This window comes from Peromyscus californicus, unplaced genomic scaffold, assembly GCF_007827085.1.
Source record: "Peromyscus californicus insignis strain IS unplaced genomic scaffold, ASM782708v3 Scaffold_10__1_contigs__length_136768540, whole genome shotgun sequence".
NCBI lineage: Eukaryota > Metazoa > Chordata > Mammalia > Rodentia > Cricetidae > Peromyscus > Peromyscus californicus.
In genome coordinates this window covers 97,257,327-97,277,369 of record NW_026294391.1, presented here as the reverse complement: position 1 = coordinate 97,277,369, position 20,043 = coordinate 97,257,327, and positions in this window count along the sequence as shown.

Here is a 20,043-nt window from a genome sequence, read left to right as displayed (position 1 = left end):
CACTTCCTCACATACACAAGATACAGGCTTACAGTCCACTTTTGCACAAAGCACAGTAGCACATATTGTAGCAGGAATCTCAAAAGTTCTTATTAGTAAAGTCAAACCTGAGCCAGGTATCGTGGTGAACACTGGAAGATCAGAGAGACAGAACAAGCCACAGCTAACCTCACCTGGCCAACTTCTCAGCTGGTCTTGTTTCGTCAGACTGGAAGCTTCTGTGTCCTCATATCTGAATGGCTCTCAGCTGAACTGTGCTGCTCAAAACCTGAAAGCTTAACCACCCAAATGCCTCTAGTTTCTGGTCCTCATGCCTTATATATCTTTCTGCCTTCTGCCTCACTGCTTGAGATTAAAGGCTCACTTTCTTGGATTAAAGGCGTGAGTCACCATGCTTGGCTGTATCCTTGAACATATGGATTTCTGCCTCTGGAATGCTAGGATTAAAGGTGTGTGCTACCACTGCCTATCCTAAGAATCTAGTGGCTTTTCTGTTCTCTGACCCCAGATACGTTTATTAGGGTACACAATATTTTGGGGAACACAATACCACCACAACATATACCATCTATGCAAGTGTCTCAGGAATATACGCACAATGCCTAAAAGATAGTAGGAGCTTTGAAATCTGCCCAAGGGTCTCCAAGAATTTCTATAACTGCACAAGAGTCTCTAGAACCTTTGCCACCTCCCTGGGAGACTCCAGGATATTCATCATCTGCACCAGGTGCATGCAAGTCTTTGATAGCTACGCCAGGATTTGTGGTATCTGATGAAGGGACCCTGAAGCTTTCCCTATCTACCCAGGCAAACTTGAGTCCTTTCCTTTCTTCCCAAAGCCTTTGGGAACCTTCTCTGTCTGTAGAAGGGACTTTGGATCTCTCCACACATATACAGAGTACTCTAGGACCTTCTGTTTCTTCCCAGAGACCTCTTGAGTCTTTTCAGTCTGCCCAAAGGTGTCAACAAACAGATTCATTAGCTGCAGACTCTTTAGGATCTATGCCTTCTTCAAAAGGGCACACGGTAATTTCTTCATCTGGATAAGGGATTCTAACATCTTCCCTGGGGCCTTTGGTAATTTCCTTATTTGTTCAAGTGAGTTCAGGAGCTTTGTCTTTCCAAGAAGCTGGAAGACCTTGCCTGTCTTCATAGGGAACTCTGGAAGTTTCTACACATACCCGTTGTGATCTAAGAATATCCAATTGCTCAATAGAGGATTTGAGATCTTTACCATCTACTCCAGTGACTCTAGGATCTTCTCCATCTACCCAAGTGGATTTAGGAGTGTCTCCACCTGTACCATTGTTTCAAAGACCTCCCCTCTCTGCCCAGGGTGTTCTAGGAACATCCATATCTACCCAAGGGGCTATGAAACTTTCACCAGCTAGCCAGGGGCATACAGAATCTTTGCCATAAGCCCAAGACAATCTGAGACTCAAGTCTCCTTCCCTGGGCACTTGAGGACCTTCAAAATTTTTCCAGGGGAAAGAGTCTCTAGGACATTCATCATTTGCCCAAGGGTCTCCAGAAACTTCCACATCTTCCCACAAAGTTCTAGGGCCTTCTTATGATCAAGGAGCTATATAGCATAGTTCCCATCTGTCCCAGAAGATAGACTTTCTCCCTCTGTCCAGGTGATACTGTGAACTTTCCCATCTTCCCACATTAGTCTAGACACATCATATGTCCAGAGAACTGTAGATGCTTCATTAGATGTGCAAGGTGCTCTACAACTTCAGCCTCATTGCCCAGGGTATCTGGGACTTTCCCAACGTACTCCAAAGACATCAGAAACTTTGCCATCTCCCCATATGGTTTTTAAATTTTCTGAATCTTCATCATGGACTCTAGGAACCTTGCCACCTCTCCCAGGAAATCTGGGACATTCAATATCTGCCCAATGTGCTGTGTGCCCTTGTGATTCTGACCAACCAATTCAGAGATCATCAACATCTCTCCAGCAAACTCTTCAACTTTCTCCATCTTCTAAAGTTCTGTGGGACCTACTCCATCTGTACCAGGGACCTTGGAATCTTTATTATCAGCCCAATTGTGTTCATAATTGTCTAGATCTGCCCACAGGTTTCTAGGACCTTCACCACCTCAGCAAGGGTGTTTTGGAGATTCACTATCTGCCCAAGGGGCTCTGGTACTTCCATATCAACACAAGAGTATGTAGGACATTAAAAACCTGATCAAGGGTCTCCAGAAACCTCTACATCTTACCAAGAGGATCTTGGCCCTTCTTTAGCCCAAGAGGCTTTAGCATATTCATCTGCTCTAGGAGATTGTGAACTTTCCCAATCCTCAGAAGGTACTCTAGGAACATCACCATCTACCCAAGATGCTAGAGAAACACCATCATCTGCCCAAGGGTCTGTAGAGTCTGTACCATCTACTCAAAGTGTCCTAGGAATCCAGGCTCCTTTGTAGAGGCCTCTGGGTCCTCCCCAATTTAAACTAGAGACATCAGAACCTTTGCCATCTTTAGAGGTTTGTATAACTTTAAAATCTGTCTCAATGACACTAGAAACTTTGGCATCTATCCCAGAGACACTGAAACTTTCAACATCTGCCCCTGGTGCTGTGGGCACTTCTATGTCTGACCAAGAGATATTGGTATCACCAACACTTTCCCAGAATACTCTGGAACATTCTCCATCTGACCAAGGATCTGTGAAATCTGCCTCATCTCCAACTGGGCCTATAAGGGCTTCACTAACAGACCAAGGTTTACAGGAAATGTCTTTGAGTAAAAAAGTGACTCCAGAAGATTCACGACCTCAGAAAATCTCAGGATTTTAGGAAATGTGTTGTCTACACAAGAGGATCTGGGACTGTCCACATCAGTGCAATAATCTCTTGGACATTGGTTATCTGCTCAAGGGTCTGCACATACTTCCTCATCATCCAGGTCCTTGTTTGGAACAAGAGGCTTTAGGACAGCTATCATCTGATCCAGGAGATCTTGGACTTTCTGACTTTTCCCAGTGGACATTAGAAACATCACCATCTACCCAAAGCACCCTAGCAATACCATCTTCTACCCATGGGATTACAGAAACCTCACTACCTCCCCAAAATTCTCAAGAGCATCTGTCTCCTTCAGTGCAGAATCTGCAACCTTCCCCTCTTACACCAGAGACATCAGAAAATTTGCCATCTACCAAAGAGGCTTGTACTATATCAGACTTTTCTCTGGGAACTTTGGAAACTTTGCCATATACCCCAGGGTCTCTGGGACTTTCAGTCTCTGCCCAAGGTCCTATGGCACCTTCTGTATCTGAAAAAGAAGTTTCAGGACCATCAATATCTTCTAAGAAAACTCTGGAATCTTCTCCAGCTGGCCAAGGGTCTCTGAGACTCACTTCATCTGCGTATGGAAATGTTACCTTCTCCCTCAGAACATGGTTGTCAGAAAATATCTTCAAGTGTACAGGGAGAGTCACCATCTCAGTGAAGCTGTGTAGCAAATTTATTGTATTCACAAGGGGCTCTGGGACTGTCCACATCAGCACAAGAATCTCTCAGACATTCACCATCTGCTCACGGGTCTCCATATACTTCCTTGTTGTCCCAAGAGGCTCCAGGCCCTTGTTTGGACCAAGGGCCTTTAGGACAGTCATCATCTGATCTAGGAGAACATAGACTTTGTGACTCTGCCCAGGGGAGAATAGGAACATCACCATTTACCCAAAGCAATCTAGAAATACCATCTTCTACCCATGGGACTACAGAAACTTCACCATCTGACCAAGATTCCCTGCGACTTCCACCTCCTTCAGTGCAGACTCTCCAACCTTCTTCCCTTATGCCAGAGACATCAGAACCTTTGCCAACTACCAAAGAGATTTGTAAAACTTTAGAATCTGTGTCAGGGACTCTAGAATCTTTTACGTCTGTGCTGGGGGCTCTTTTGAATTCTAACCAAGGTGCTCTGGGCCCTTCAGTGGCTGATCAAGGGATTCTGGAACCATCAACATCTCTTCATAATACTCCAGAAACCTGAAAAACAGCCCAAGGGGCTCTAGAACCTATGCCATCTACCCAAAAAGCTGTGGGACCTTCATTTTCAACAGAGTTTCTGGGACTGTCCATTTGTGCACCTGGTGACCTCATTCCTATTCCTTCTCATGAAGACTGCCCTTATCCCAAAATAAGCCCTAGAATTTCCAATTCTACCAAAAACATATCAAGACATGACCTATTGTCTGAAGGGGATATCAGACATTCCCTTTCAGGCATTAATGGCTTAAGATCTTTCCCTTCTGCCAAAAGTAGGCTCACATCTTTAATGTACGAACAAAAGGACTCAAGTCTTACCTCTACTCCTCAGAGGAGCATTTCACCTCCAATGTAACGAGAATTGTGCTTAAGATCTGGTTCCCTTCCTAAAGAAGATCTCAGGCATTCTACCTCTCCATGAAGTGGCTCCAGACATTCTAAATCAAAGAAAACAAAATTGAGACATGCTCTAAAGAAGCAGGCCTGAAATCTGTCCCATCAGAAGATGGGGGCTTGAAAGTTTACCATTCTTCCAAAAAGGGAGGCAAAGCTTCTATTTCTGACTGAAAGGGTGTAAGGCTTAAGACTGAGCCCAAAGAGAGCATCACCACTTCTCCTTCTGATAAGGGAGACTGCAGAGCCTCACGATCTCATGAGGAGTGCTGCAGAAGTTTTCCATCTTCCCAAGGAGTCCCTCGACATTCCAAATCTACCAAATCCAAGTTGGAAAAGGCCCCCTCTGACAGAGCAGATGTTCACACTTCCAATTCAGAGCACGAGGGCTGTAAACAATCCTCTTTGTCATAAAGTGGGCTTAGACATTCTGCTTCTGCCAAAAGGGACCAGAAACCAAAAGCTACAACCCAAGAGAACACACAACCTTCCATCTATACAGAAGGGGATGTGGGAACCACTCCCTCTTATGAAGAGAATCTCAGGCATTCCACCTTTCCCCAAGGGACTTCCAGTCATCTACTTCTACTACTACCACAACAAGACCCCGATATACCCCTTATACTCAAGAAGTCATCAAAAATTCCCCTGCAGCCCAAGAAAGCTTCAACTCATCTATGGATGTTGGCAGTCCCAATATGAGTGTCACATCTTATGGGTGAAATTATTAAGGCCACTCCACATAGTTAAAAGGGAGGTTTATTTAGTGGTGTAACTTACAAATGAAGGGATAGGTAGGTTGCAGAGTCTGGGAAAGATGTACTGCAGTCCGGCGGTGTTTTCTGGAGAACTCTGTTTGGTCTACCTCCAGCGTCCAGGGTCCACGAACCAAGAGAGACAGCACATCTGGATCTCGGGTCTTCAGGCTCCTCTCTTGGCCCCACCTTGTAGGCGTGACCGTTACCAAAGCCTCAACAGGGGTTGGAACTTCCAGATCAACGTTGGAATGCCTACCCACTACATCTCCCCCTTTTGTCTAAATAAGAAGGTTCTAACCTAATACAAGACTGTATGCAAGGAAAGGTTATCAAATATTGTCCAGGGGTAAATAGGGTTAATGACCTAGATAAGATGGAACTACAACCAATGCGATCAATATTAAGCAAGAAACACATACTAAATCTAGAGAAGTCTAGAGCGTAGGTAAATGGCACGTTACAAAGATCATTCCAAAAGTTGTCCTATCCTAAAGAACCTGAATCTAATACTTAATATGTTCTATCTAAGATATATATATATATATATATATATATATATATATATATATATATATATATATATACTAAATTGTAACTATAACTGCTAGTCTTCAAGCCCATCAAAGACCTGAGAAGGAATAAAATGCTACCTGAGAAATGAAAGATGGAGTCAAGCAACTTTCGGCAATCTTGCAAGAGTAGACAGAGACAGCTGGCAGCCTGGACAGTCACCTAATATTTCTCAGCATTGTTGGTGCATTCAAATTGGCTACAGGCCTAGAGTATCTGACACACCATTTTCAGAAGCAGGAATTCTGAAAAACCATCTTACCCCGTCTTGGCAGAGTTCAGAAGTCACTTTTCCTTGTGTCCCGCTTATCCAGAAGGACAGCACTCATATTGTCAGCAGTTGAGGCAAGTCAGTTCTTTGCCAAATAGGCCATTTTGTGCCAAGAAGACAAACTTCCAACTGGAAATGTCTTAGAAGCCCAACATTCTCTCGGGATCAAATTGGTGCTGCCAGGAGCAATTGTGTCTCACGTCAACAGAATTCTAAGTTATTTAAATGCCATATTCTCTAGGTCTATGAAGTGTTTGAAGATTACCTGTCCATCCGACCTATGTATCTGTAAATCTGGATAACCTAACTAATGTAACTATAGAGATGACAAGTATAGGCGACTATAAATCGATAAGTCTTATTTACTGAAATAACCTAAGGACTAAGGCTTCATGTAAACAAGGTAAACAGTCTATAAGCAAATGTATGGTAAAGGACGATGACTTCAAAATTGTGACAATACACAAGATATTTATAATAGAGGTAGGAATGTATAGTGCGATACAAAATATGACAATAATCTTAAATATATATCAATATACAGAATATCCTAAACAGAAGTAGAACATACATAAAGTATGACAGATAAAAATTTACATTTGTATCAATATACAAATATTTCAAATAAGAGTAGAACTATATGTACATTATAACAAATACAGTTCTGTATTTGTATCAATATACAAATTATCTTAAACAGGAATATAAAAACAGTTTACGTTTGTATCAACATATAAGGATCCATAACAGTGCAAATTATCTAAGGCTGCTATTTTACTAAATTTGTTTACTAGTATATACAATAATCTACCATAACATCTTATACCGATCCATTCCATTTCTTCTTTTCCTTTTTTTTTTGAGACACTTTTTTTAAAGGAGAATACTGATTTTAATATTTTCTTCCACCCCCAACCCTATAACCATCATCCATAACCCTGAGAAATATGAAACCTTAGGGAGAAGGGGCATCGTTTTCTTAGAATTACTTCCTGCTATTTTGGGGGTGATGGTATCTCTGTTGGGTATTGTGAGAAAGCTCAGATAGTTAAATCAGCTAGACTAACTGTAGATTCCACAGCAAGTCTCAGATTAATGGGTAAAATTGTCTGAAATTCTAGCAAGAAGTGTAGTATGATGATGATTATCATGGCATCATTCTGGATTGGGTAGAGTTGTTGTTGTTGGGGCCCCATCTTCATTCTGGAGACTTCAGAGATTGCTATTGGAAAAACTTTTTTATCAAAATGGAAAGTTTGGATTTAAAGAGGACATAACATGTAAGAAAGGATTCTGAGAAATCAAGAGTAAGCATGCAGAGAATTAGAATCTTGAAGACAATGGTCCCTTTTTATTGGTTTCCTTCTGTCCCACACCAGAGGGCTCTTCTGATATGGGACTGAAGAATCTCTCAACCTTTTCTTTTAGCAATATGCTTGGGTTTAGAGAAGGAGTGAGCCAATTCCATCTCCAAAGCCAGCTTGGTTTATAATTGAATTGGAACCACAACATTTCTAGTTTGATAGAGATATAGGTGTTAGACAGTGAGATTTTACCCTGTGTAGATTGGTACCAATAGATTCTTTCTTTCTGCTGTAAACATCCGGATATCCAAGGCCTTATGATTTCTGGAAGATGGGTATTTCCATTATCCTGGAAAGACAAAAACAGAACCCTACCCCAATCTTGGATTGTTAAATTTTTCTTACAACTTGTAGAGATGTCACATTGGTGGATAATCTTTTGCTTCTCCTCATCAAGGGGTTTGTCCTATTCAAATCGAATTTTTATTAATTTTGTTGGTATAAATAGCTTTTCTTCTCCTGCAGAAACAAAGGCAAAACCCCTTCCCCAATGTAGAACATATCCAGGTTTCCATTCTGAGGTCAGCACATCCTTGAAATAAACCGGTTGGTTTAGCTCAGGAGTTTGGTCTGTCATCCAATGTCGCTCCACAGCTGTTGTTCCTTTCTCATCAGCATTGAGAAAACTCAAGGTTAATAAAGCACTATGCAATCTATTTCTAGGAGTCATTGTTACCTGTTGCTGTTTATTTAGCATATCCTTTAAAGTTCGATTGGATCTTTCTATGACTGCTTGGCCTGTGGGATTGTGTGGTATACCTGTAACATGCTTTATATTGTAATAAGCAAAGAACTGTCTCATTTTATTGGAGACATATGCTGGGGCATTGTCTGTCTTAATTTGTACAGGTATTCCCATGATGGCCATAACTTCTAATAGGTGTGTAATCACAGAATCAGCCTTTTCAGAACTCATAGGAGTTGCCCACTGAAATCCTGAATAGGTGTCAATGGTATGGTGTACATACTTTAATCTTCCAAATTCTGCAAAATGAAACACATCCATCTGCCAAATTTCATTTCTTTGTATACCTTTTGGATTGCTTCCTGCAGGTAATGGAGTTTGGTTATAGACAGAACAAGTAGGACATTTTTTCACAATATCCTTAGCTTGTTGCCAAGGATTCTTCAAACCTTTGCTATTTACATGGTATTTCTTATGAAATTCTGAGGCTTCTAGCACATTACCTATTAGTAACTGATCAATCTCATCATTACCTTGTGCTAGAGGTCCTGGAAGGCCTGTATGGGATCTGATATGTGTTATATATATAGGATGTTCCCTTTTTATGATGATTTCCTGCAATTGTATGAATAATGAAGTTAATTCTGTATTATCAGGAATAAATTAAGCAGTTTCAATATGTAAAACAACTCTCTTTCTGCATATTGAGAGTCAGTGACTATGCTGACGGGTTCTGTGAAGTCCATCAGTACCATAAGAATGGCATACAGTTCTGCCTTTTGTACAGAGCTGTATGGACTTTGTACCACTTTACTTAAGTCTCCTGATTTATATCCTTCTTTCCCTGATTTATTTGCATGAGTATAGAATGTGAGGACTCCAGAAATTGGCTTTTGTCGTACAATGTGAGGAAGGACCCATTCAGTCTTCTTTATGAATTCTATTGTCTTGCTTTTGGGATAGTGGTTGTTAATCTCTCCCAAAAAGTTACTGCAGGCTCTTTGCCAGTATTCATTATCTTTCCATAGTGATGAAATTTCCTCATTAGTTAAAGGTACTACAATTTCTGCTGGGTCCATTCCTGTCAGCTGGCGAAGTCTTAATTTACCTTTTTGAATCAAATCAGAGATCTTTTCTATATAAGTCTTTAATTTTTTTATTTGGTTTACATGGTAGGAATATCCATTCCAATATAATATCTTCCCTCTGCATCAAAATACCTGTGGGGGAATGTCTGGAGGGGAATATGACAAGAATGCATTTAAGTTCTGGATCCACACGATTCACATGTGCTCCTCAAATTGTCTTTTCTTCTAGAGCCCAATCCTTCTCAGCTTTGGCTGATAATTCTCTTGGACTATTTAACTCTTTGTCCCCTTTCTAGAATATTAGCCAAATTTTGTAGTCCATCTTTGGGTATTTCCATGATACCCAGTAAGTTGGAAATGCTTCCTAACAATTTTTGGAAATCATTAAGAGTCTTCAATCGATCTCTCCTTAGTTGTACCTTTTGGGGTCTAATTTTTTGTAGCTCTATCTTATATCCTAAGTAATTAATAGAATCTCCTCTTTGTGTTTTTTCAGGAGCAATTTGCAGTCCACAGCGAGGCAAAACTTTTTTTACTTCTTCAAACATGCTTCCTAATGTGTCTAACTTTGGATCAGCTAATAGGATATTGTCCATACAGTGATAAATTATGGATTGTGGAAACTTTACATGAATTATCTCCAATGGCTTTTGCACAAAGTATTGGCACAAGGAAGGGCTGTTTAACAGTCCCTGTGGGAGGACCTTCCATTGATACCTCTTGACTGGCTGAGAATTGTTATAATTAGGTACTGTGAAGGCAAATTTTTCTCTATCATTTTCTTGTAAGGGTATGGTAAAGAAACAGTCTTTTAAGTCAATAACTATTATAGGCCATTCTTTGGGTAGCAGAGAGGGCAAGGGCATCCCAGTCTGTAGGGAGCCGATAGGCTGAATTACTTTATTAATACCTCTCAGATCTGTCAGCATTCTCCAATTACCAGACTTTTTTTAAATAACAAATACAGGAGAATTCCAAGGGCTGGTAGATTCTTCAATGTGTTGAGCATTTAACTGCTCTTGAACCAGCTGTTCTAAAGCTTGTAACTTCTCTTTTGTCAAAGGCCATTGTCCAAGCCAGATAGGTTTATTAGTTAGTCATTTTAAAGGTAAGGCAGTTGGTACTTCTGAGAGTTTAACAGCAGTTGTGCTCTGTTTATGTACAGCCTTAATGGTTGGTGACTGGGTTTTTTTTGTTTTTGTTTTTTTTTTTTTTTTTTTTTTTTTTTTTTTTTTTTTTTTTTTTTTTTTTTTTTTTTTTTTTACACCATGTTATGATATTATTCCTAGAAACATGCATTGGTCTGTATTCCTTTTCTGAGAGTGTAGGAATTTTAATCGGGGTATTCCACAGATCTCGGCCCCAAAGATTTACTGCTACATTTGCTACATATGGATTCAAACTTCCTCTCTGTCCTTCTGGCCCTATGCATTCAACCCATCTCGAACTCTGTTTTATCTGAGATAGGGTGCCAATCCCTAAAAGTTGGACATCAAACCCTGTCTCGAAAAACCAAAAAAAAAATGGAAAAGTTGGACATCTACCTCTTGAAGAGGCCAATTCGGATGCCATGATTTTGGTATAATTATAGTCACATCTGCACCTGTGTCTACCAGGCCCTCCAGAACCAGACCATTAATTCGAATTCTAAGCTTTGGTCTTTGTTCATTTATTCAAGTCTGCCAAAATATTTCTTTTATTGTGTTCTTTGTAAACTGTGATTCATCTATCAGAGCTGTTTTATCATCCATTGCAGTATCGGTTTTTACATTAGGCATTGGTTTATTCAGTTGTCCTGGAGAGGAATTTCTTCCACAGTGGCTGGGAATGTTCATACTATGTTTGATTTGGGGGCCTGCAAGAGGCCCCCTGAGGTGTTTCCCACCAGTAAAGGGTTGCCTCGTATATCTGTTTTTGATCTGCACTCACTGGTCCAATGTCAGCCTTTGCCACATCTTCTACATAATCCGGGAGGTGGTTGGGGTCTCCTGTTTAGGCGATTCCTAGAAGGAGTATTACTTCTAGGAGTACCCCATGTACAGTTTTTACTTACATGACCTGGTGTACCACATTTAAATCATTTGGTACCACGGGACCTTCTTTCACCTCTGGAATTTGTCTCTCCTATCCAAGCCTCATTACTGTAGTTAAGAGACTCAACACCATTAGTATATTGAATCTATTCTTCCAAAGGAGCTGCTCTGATCTTTAATGGTGTAAGTATTCTTCTGCATTCTGCATTAGCATTTTCGAATGCCAAGGACTCAGTTAATACTTTTCTTAATTCTTTATCTGACACAGCTTTTGTTACAGCTGTGTTCAGCTTTTGTAAAAAATCAGTGAAGGGTTCGTGTGGTCTCTGAAATATCTTTGTGTATACCTCAGTTGGTTTTCCAGGTTCTGAAATTTTTTCCCAAGCATTTAGAGCTGCTGAATGACATAGGGATATTGCATGCTCATCATAAGTGGCTTGTACATTCCTGTCAGTGAAACATCCCTCACTAAGTATTTGATCTTGGGAGATCACAAAACCTCTGAGTTTACCTTGTTCTAAATTTTTTGCCTCTTCTCTCAACCAGCTTTTCCACTGTAACTGCTGGCTATATTCTAGAACAGCTGAAATTAACTGATGCCAGTCATCTGGAATGATTCTATGTGAGGTAGACCACGAATTTAACATCTGTCTTATGTATGTGGAGTGTATCCCATACATAACTACTTCTTCCTTTATATTTTTAAACTCCCTTGTTGAAATTGGTTGTAATGTGCTCGGGGTGTGTGTCATCTGCTGGCTTCTCATGGATGATAACAGGATAAGCCCTTGTATGAGAGCCATTTGGAGATGTTACAACCTCTATAATCTTTCCCTTCTGCTTATTAGGTCCCTTGTCATGTTTACTGAGAATTTCTTCCAAGGCTTGCAAACGAGCACCTAGGGTCTGTTCTAGGGAGTGAACCTCTTCTCTTGCAAGGGACTCCAGATTTCTCATGGAATCATAGAAGTTTTTATGTTCCTCAGAAACACATGATTCCATGGACCTTATCTTATCAATTAATGATAATCTTTCTTCCTTATATAGTGTCTGGAGAGTTAGTGTTCTATCCATTAAATATTCACTTTTATTATCAATAAGATCAATTTTGGGTACAAGCCTGTTTTGCAAATCCCGATTAGCAGATTCCAGAGAAAGAATCTTTTTCTGTAATTTTTCATTGCTATCTTTTAAAGCCTGTATCAGCCCCAATAATGACTCATCATTGTTCTTATTATTAAACCAGTCTTTGAACACTGTGTGAATTATTACGATGAATGCCAAGATAGTTCAAGCCAGATATGCCTTAGGGAGGTTGTACATTTCCAGGAAAATGTCATTCATCATACAGGCCAAAAAGTTTTTAAATTCTTGTGAGGTAATGTTGTCAGCCATATCACAAGAATTACTCAAAATTTGTTAGTCAGTTTTAAGGTGTAAAATTATCAAGTACTTTTACTTAAAATAAGACGCTTGTTTGCCCAGCTTACCTTTCCGTGGTTTGGGGGGGGGTATAGTAGCACTTTTCAGCCAGCAGGAGGCATTGGTATAGCTCCAAAGCAGGGCCTGCTGGTGACCTTGGCTGGCGGCAGTGGAAGGCAGGAGCGGAGACGGCGGTGAGCGGGCACTCAGGAAGGAGGGGGAACACCTCACTCACAGCGGCTTTTTGCTGGTCTGAGGGCTAAGCTAGGGAGCTGAGACCAGACTATCTGCTCCCTTTTTCGGGAATGGAACCATGTAAGCGTTCCCTGGTTATATGGAACTTTGCAGGTGGGTTTAGGTCCTCGCCAGCCAGGGAGGAGGCTGAGGGTGGGAGCCACCCAGGCCTTTGGAATTTGTCCCACATGAGCGCCAGATATTGGTGAAATTATTAGGGCCATCCACATAGTTAAAAGGGAGGTTTATTTAGTGGTCTAACTTACAAATGGAGGGATAGGTAGGTTGCAGGGTCTGGGAAAGACATAGCGCAGTCTGGTGGTGTTCTCTGGAGAACTCTGCTTGGTCTACCTCCAGCATCTAGGGTTCAGGAACCAAGAGAGATGATGCATCCAGATCTCAGGTCTTCAGGGTCCTCTCTTGGCTCCGCCTTATAGGCATGACAGTTACCAAAGCCTCAATGGGGATTGGAACTTCCAGATCAAGGTTGGAATGGCTACCCACTACAACATCTTCTTCATCACCCCAAAGTGATGATGTCAAACATCCTGATTCTACCAAGGAAGGCTTTAGACATGCTCTTTCTGTCCAAGAGGGACAGAAAGCTTCCACTAATGCCATAGAGGGGTTGGGGCCTCTTTGTCTTCTCCAATGGGATCTCATATATTCACCAGTTCCAAACGCGAGTGCTACATCATTCCCTGTTGTCTAAGGGAAATTCAGATATGCCCTATCTCAACTAGGGAACCTGAGATCTTCCCTCTCTTACCAAAGGACGGGCACAGGCTTTCAATATGAATATGGGGCCCCCATATGTGACCCTTCTGTCCTAGGAGGCCACAGATATTCACGTTCAAACTCTTGCAGACTCCAAAGGACCCCACTGAAAAAACGGAGCTGGAGTTCTAACCTCTGCCCTCAAGGAGGTATCAGAACTTCTCAATGTGACCAAAGGGGCCCCAGACCTTCTTATGGCTGCCTGGTTCAAAACAGCCTTAGAATGGTTCAGTCTGAAAGAGAGAGCCACGGGCATTCCCCATCTAACAAAATGAGCCTCAGATATGCTCCTTATGACCAAAGGGAATTCAGAGATGTGCCCCCTAAACAAGAGTGGGTCAGAACTTCAACTTCTGCCCTAGGAAACGCCCCACATACTCCTTCTGCCCATGGAGGCGTCAGACCTTACTAGCCTGTCAAATTGAAGTTTTCAAGATATTCATCTCAAGAGGGGAGCCTGGACCACACTCTCTCTTACCATGACATCTTCAGATCTTTTTATCCACAAGCTGGCCTCATATAGTTTCACTTTGTGCTCCCCATGAACAATGAGAGTTTAGAATGTTTCCTTGTTATCAAACATCTGTCAAGACTTAACAATCACTGGTCATTAATATCCCTTAATATCAATGGACTCAGTTCACCTATAAAAAGACACAGGCTAACAGAATGATATGAAAACAGTATACAACCTTCTATTGCATACAAGAATCACACCCCATCTTCAAAGAGAGGCACTACCTCAGAGTAAAAGGCTGGAAAAACATTTTCCAATCAAATGGACATTAGAAGCAAGCTCATGTAGCTATCCCAATATCTAGCAAAATAGAATTCAAAATCAATCAATCAAAAGATATCAGGAAGGACATTACATAATCATTACAGGAACAATCCACCAGATGAAGTTTCAATTCTGAACATTTATGCCCCAAACACAGAGGCATCCACATATGTAAAAGAAACATTAATAAGGCTTAAATCACACATCAGACCCTACACATTAATAGTGAGAGACTTCGACACCCTACTCTCACCACTGGACAGATTTGCCAGACTGAAACTTAACAGAGAAATAAGGGCTCTAACAGATGTTATGACTCAAATGGACTTAAAAGATATCTGCAGAACGTTGCATCCTAACACCCCATGACACCTTCTCTAAAATCGACCACATACTCAGACACAAAGCAAATCTCAACAGATACAAAAAATTGGAATAACCTCTGTATTCAATTGGACCACCATGCCTTAAAGTTAGACTTCAACCACAACAAAAATTATTGAAAGCCTACAATCTCATGGAAACTGAATAATGCTCAACTGAATCACCAATGGGTCAAGGAAGACATAAAGAAATTAAACACTTGCTAGAATTCAATGACAATGAATGTACTACATACCCAAACTTATGGGACACTATGAAAGCAGTGCTAAGAGGAACGTTCATGGCACTAAATACCCACATAAAGAAGTTGGAGAAATCTCACACTAGTGACTTAACAGCACACCTGAAAGCTCTAGAACAAAATGAAGCAAAGTCACCCAGGAGGAATAGACGCCAGGAAATAATCAAATTGAGGGCTGAAATCAATAAAGTAGAAACAAAGAGAACAATACAAAGAATCAATGAAACAAAGAGTTGGTTCTTTAAGAAAATCAACAAGATAGACAAGCCCTTATCCAGACTAACCAAAAGGCAGCGAGAGAGCATCCAAATTAACAAATTCAGAAATGAAAAGGGGGATATAACAACTGACAATGAGGAAATCCAGAGAATCATCAGGTCATACTTCATACACCTGTACTCCACAAAACTGGAAAATCTGAAAGAAATGGACAATATAAATAGACCAATAACCCCTAAGGAAATAGAAACAGTCATTAAAAGTCTCCTAACCAAAAAAAGCCCAGGACCAGATGGTTTCAATGAAGAATTATACCAGATTTTCAAAGAAGAGTTAATACCAATACTCTTTAAATTGTTTCACACAGTAGAAACAGAAGGAACATTATCAAGCTCCTTTTATTCAGTTACAGTTACCCTAATATTCAAATCACACAAAGATGCATCAAAGAAAGAGAATTACAGACCATTCTCCCTAAGAACATTGATATAAAAATACTTAATAAAATATTGGAAAACCGACTCCAAGAACAAATAAAAAAAAATATCCACCATGATCAAGTAGGCTTCATCCAGAGATGCAAGGATAGGTTAACGTATGGAAGTCTGTCATTGTAATACACCATATAAACAAACTGAAAGAAAAAACCACATGATCATTTCATTAGATGCTGAAAAGGCCTTTGATAAAATCCAACACCCATTCATGATAAACTTTTGGAGAGATCAGGAATACAGGAAACATACCTAAACATAACAAAGGCAATTTACAACAAGCCAACAGCCAACATTAAATTAAATGAAGGGAAACTCAAAGTGATTCCACTAAAATCAGGAACGAGACAAGGCTGTCCACTCTCCCCTTATTTATTCAATATAGTACTTGAAGTTCAGCTAGAGCAATAAGACAACAAAAGGAGATCAAGGGGATACCAATTGGAAAGGAAGAAGTCAAACTTTCACTACTTGCAGAGGATATGATAGTATACATAAGTGACCCCCAAAACTCTTCCAGGGAACTCCTACAGCAGATAAACACCTTCAGTAATGTGCCAGGATACAAGATTAACTAAAAAAAAAATCAGTAGCCCTCCTATATACAAATGATAAATGGGCTGAGAAAGAAATCAGAGAAATATCACCCTTTACAATAGCCACAAATAATATAAAATACCTTGGGGTAACTCTGACTAAGCAAGTGAAAGACCTGCATGACAAGAATTTTGAGTCTCTGAAGAAAGAAATTGAAAAAGATATCAGAAAATGGAAAGATCTCCCCTGCTCATGAATAAGATTAACATAGTAAAAATGGCAACCTTACCAAAAGCAATCTACAGATTCAATGCAATCCTCATTAAAAGCCCAACACAATTCTTCACAGACCTGAAGAGAACAATACTCAACTTCATATGGAAAAACAAAAAACCTAGGATAGCTAAAAGAATCCTGTAAAATAAAACCACCTCTGGAAGCATCACGATCCCTGACTTTGAGCTCTGCTATAGAGCTACGGTAATAAAAACAGCCTGCTACTGGCATAAAAACTGACTTGTGGACCAATGGAATAGAATTGAAGACCCTGACATTAATTCACACACATATGAACACCTGACTTTTTAACAAAGAACCCAGAACTCTACAATGGAAAAAAGGAAGTATCTTCATAATGGTGCTGGCATAACTGGATGTCAACATGTAGAAGAATGCAAATGTCCATATCTATTGCCATGCACAATATTCAAGTCAAAGTGAATCAAAGACCTCAATATAAAACCAGTTACACTGAACCTGATAGAAGAGAAAGTCGGAAATAGTCTTAAACACATTGGGACAGGAGAGCATTTCCTAAATATAACACCAGTAGCACAAACACTGAAGGTAGCAAATAACAAATGGGACCTCCTGAAACTGATAAGCTTCTGTAAGGCAAAGGACACAGTAAATAAGACAAAACGACAGCCTACAGAATAGGAAAAGATTTTCACCAACCCCACACATGACAGAGGGCTGATATCCAGAACATATAAAGAACTCAAGAAACTAGACATCAAAATACCTAACAGTCCAATTTGAAAAATGGGCTATAGAGCTAAACAGGGAATTCTCAAAGAAAGAATTTCAAATGGCCAAAAGACATTTAAGGAATTGCTCAGCAATCTTAGTCATCAGGGAGATGCAAATCCAAACAACTCTGAGATATCATCTTACACCTGTCAGAATGGATAAGATCAAAAGCACGGAAGACAGCTTATGTTGGAGAGGATGTGGAGCAAGGGGAACACTCCTCCACTGTTGATGGGAGTGCAAACTTGTACAGCCACTTTGGAAATCAGTTTGGAGGTTTCTCAGAAAACTGGAATTCACTCTTCCTCAAGACCCAGCTATACCACTCTTGGGCATAATCCCAAGGAACGCTCAATCATACCACAGGGACACATGCTCAACTATGTTCATAGCAGCATTATTTGTAATCACCAGAACCTGGAAACAACCTAGATGACACTCAATTGAAGAATGGATTAAGAAAATGTGGTACATATACACAACAGAGAACTACTCAGCAGAGAGAAACAATGACATCATGAAATTTACAGTCAAATGGATGGAACTAGAAAACAACAGCCCACAACTCCAGAGAAGCTAGCTAACAAGGAACTCCCAAAGAGGGACGCAGGGACCAACCTGGGAAGGGGAAATAGATGAGATCTCCATGAGTAAACTGGGGATGAGAGGAGAGCAATGGAGGGTAGGGGATAGGTGGTAAGTACATAAGGGAACAAGATGGTCAAACTAGAACAGGGATGGAGTGGGAAAGCAATGAAAGAGATACTATGATAGAGGGAGACATATTGGGGATAGAGAGAAACCTGGTGCTGGGAAAGTTCCCAGGAATCCCCAAGGATGACCCCAGCTTGGACTACTAGAAATAGTGGAGAGGGCACCTGAACTGAACTGGCTTACCCCAGTGATCAGATCGGTGAATACCCCACTTTCATCACAGCTTTTCTCCGGTGACTGATGGAAGCAGATGCAGATATCCACAGCAAACACCAGGCAGAGTTCCAGGAGTCCAGTCAAAGAGAGAGAAGAGGGATTCGATGAGCAAGGGCATCAAGATCATGATGGGGAAACCTGCAGAGGTGATCAAACCAAAATAGTGGGAACTCACGAAATTTGGATTAAAAGCTGTGGAGCCTGCATGGGACTCTGGGCTAGGCACTCTGCCTAAGTGAGACAGCTGTGTATCTTGATCTGCTTAAGAAGCCCCCTGGCGGTATGAACAGAATCCAACCCTGGTGCATGAGCAGGCTTTTTGGAGCCCATTACCTATGATGGGACACCTCACACAGCCTTGAGGTGCTTGGTGTACCTCCCAATGGGAGTCCTTACCTTCTTGTAGGAGGGAATGGGGGTGGGTGGGAGGGGGAGGCTGCAGGGGCAGGAGGAGGGAAGAGGGTGATCTTTGATTGGTATGTAAAATGAACAAAAGTTTTCTTAATAAAAAATGTAAAAAAAAAACTTCAAAGTGTTTCCTTTAAAATCAGGAATAAAACAGTGAAACAATTGTTGTTGCTTTCATTAAAACCTACAGTGAGGAAGTCACAGAAATAAAAATAAAATAGAAATCATCCCGTCAAAAATGAAAAAAAAAGAAAGAAAAGAAAAATGATACTGCTAGTACTCACAATAACATACAGTTTGCTAGTTTGCTGTTGAGAAAGACCTATGCTTCTTTTCCAGAGTGTAGCAATTTCCCAGGAACCTCACAATTGGGGGGAATCATTAAACTAAGTCTCAGTAAGAAAATGTAAGTGTAAGGGATACCTGTCATTTTAGTCACAGTCATTAAATGGACATGCTTGCACACTCATTTAGCTGGAAGCCAAGCCCTAGGCCATGCTTGGACTTTAAGAAGAAAAGTTCCCTGTGTCTTCAGCTCACTAGGTCACAGGCTAGTTCCTCTCAATATGTACATTGAACTTTCCGTTTAATGACAAACTACTATTGAAATTTGACACTCAGATTTATTTGGTATTTCTATCAGAAAACCAACTCTAAATTAATATATTCATAAAATATATAATCACCAATAACGGAAATGAAAAGGAGAGGCCAGAGAAATGGCTCGTGTCTCAGTGGCTAACAGCATTTTTACTCTTGCAGAGGACCAAGCTTCAATTCCCATAACCTACTTAGAGGCTCACAACATTCTTTATCTCCATTTCCAGAAGATCTGACACCTCTTCTGATCTCCGTGGGCATGACATGCATGTAGTGTGAACACACATGCAGGCAAACACGTACCTTATGAGCAAGCTATGCAGTTCTTTGGCATGTGTCCAAAGTTCTTGACATCCTACCCCAGATACTTGCTCAGTCTTGTTCATTACCACTCTATTCACATAGACTAGGAACAGGAAATAATCTAAATAGCTTTCAACTAATGAATGGGTAATGAGAATGCAGTACATATACACTGTGGAATACTATTCATCTGTAGAGAAAATGAAATCTAGAAGCAAAGGGATGGAACTAGAAAATATTGTATTAAGTGAATTAACCCAGACACAGAAAGTCAAATGGCACATGTTCTCATTCTTCTGTGATTCCTACCTCCAAAACTTCAGATGTGAATATGAAACCTGGAGTAAATGCAGAAACTATGAAAGTCAAGTGGTAGCACAGAGGGGAGGGCATGGGAAGGAGCCCTAGAGTGAAGAATAACAATATACAAATGATGTGAGGAGAAATAGTGAAAACAGGGGAGGTTTTCGTTGGAGTGGAGAGAAGGTGGTCAATACAAATGGGGATGGAG